Here is a 1,775-nt window from a genome sequence, read left to right on the forward strand (position 1 = left end):
TATAAAGCTGGGGGAAGAAGGAGGAAGGGGGGGACGTTTGGAGTGATGGTGTTTGTCTTCCCAAGGAACCATTACACGTGATGGAGCCCTGCTTTCCTGGAGATGGCTGAACACCTGCCTGCCCATGGGAAGGAGTGAATTAATTCTTTGGTTTGCTTTGCTTGTGTGTGCGGCTTTTGCTTTACCTATTAACCTCTCTCTACCTCAACCCACAAGTTTTCTCACTTTTACTCTTCCAATTCTCTCCTCCATCCCACCAGAAGGGAGGGAGGGAGCAGCTGTGTGGTGCTTAATTGTCAGCTGGGGTTAAACCACAATATAAGGGGAAAAAAACAAAACAAAACAACTTTCTTGAGACTTTTCTGGCATGAAATTAAAATAAGACATTTTTCTGAGGGTGAGAAGATATGGAAAAAGAGCTCTTCAGTAGCTTTCCAGTTAAGAGTGTCATGCTGAAATAAAGTCTCCCATAAGTGCCTCGGTCATACGGCAACAGGGCCTGTCTCTCAGTGCGCACAACCACAGAAGCTTCTAAATAAACATTCACTGGGGATGACAAGAGGCACAGATAACTCCGAGGTCCTTCAGAATTGTTCTTATAGCTTCTGAAAGTTGCTTACCTGGAAAACATGAGGAGATCGCTTAAGCTATCACAAGGATGGCTGTAGTGTTCTTGAGAATATATTTGAATTTTAATAAAAGGTCAGAAAGACTCTGGTATTTTTGGAAAATAATATTAAACACTTTTCCTTTAGAGGATGATGCTCTTCATGAAGAGTGCTAAGTGGTAGAAGTAGCTGCCAGCATGGCTTTTTCTGAAGCAATATTTTTAATTTTTATTTTTTTTATTTTTTTTTTTTAATTTTCATTCCCCAACAAGAATTTTGGAAACACAGACACAGGTCAGAAGAACAATACAACTGACAAAGTAAGAGTTTTAAAAGGGCTTAATGAATTAAGAATAGCAAAAATAAATTTCTTGACGCAAAGGTCAAGAAAATCTGGTGTAATATTCTTCAACACACGTCTATGATTTTTAATTAAAATCTTTCTGTAATGTAAAGCAGTTGAACTTTGTCTATAGTGAATAAAACTCTGCTAAGCTAATTTATTTAAGGAGGAATAATGTGTGATCATTTGGATATGCTACCATTTAAGTTAGCCCATAAAATCCAAATGAAATTCATGGTATGTTTTAATTTGGCTTAAACTAACATAGCACCAGACTACAATAATTAACCATTTTATAGAAGTCTCAGGCTGGAAAGGGGTAGAGTGCATATCAGCACAGGTAAACATCATACATTTTTTTCCTTTTATGACTGGCAAAAGAGACAGTATGGAGAGAATACAATTTTATTTTAACCACTACCCAGATGGCATGACATTCAGTGTGAGAGTAGGCACAGTGCTTCACAGTCAGCAGGTACCAAAACCCCTCAAAATCCTTGAATCGGTGAGGACCCTTGCTCCCTTTTCCCAAAGACCAGAGTACCTTTTTCCTCCCCCAGGCTGAAAACCAAATTTTGAATGGTGACTTGGGCTTGCCTTAGTTATGCCTGACAGTAGACTTCTCCAGTAGGTGGAATATGCCTGCAAAGGCTACAGCACTCTAAAACTTTCTCCTGATCCCATGGCCCACCATATTTCATGCAGTGCAAATTGTCACAATAAACTCTGTTATTCACAGGAGAACTACACGGTCCAAACAACTTACCATTTCTGGGAACGTTTTCAAAGAGGGACTTTTTAACCAAAAAAAAAAAAAAAAAAAA

This window comes from Aptenodytes forsteri, unplaced genomic scaffold, assembly GCF_000699145.1.
Source record: "Aptenodytes forsteri isolate BGI_AS27 unplaced genomic scaffold, ASM69914v1 Scaffold291, whole genome shotgun sequence".
Taxonomy (NCBI): domain Eukaryota; kingdom Metazoa; phylum Chordata; class Aves; order Sphenisciformes; family Spheniscidae; genus Aptenodytes; species Aptenodytes forsteri.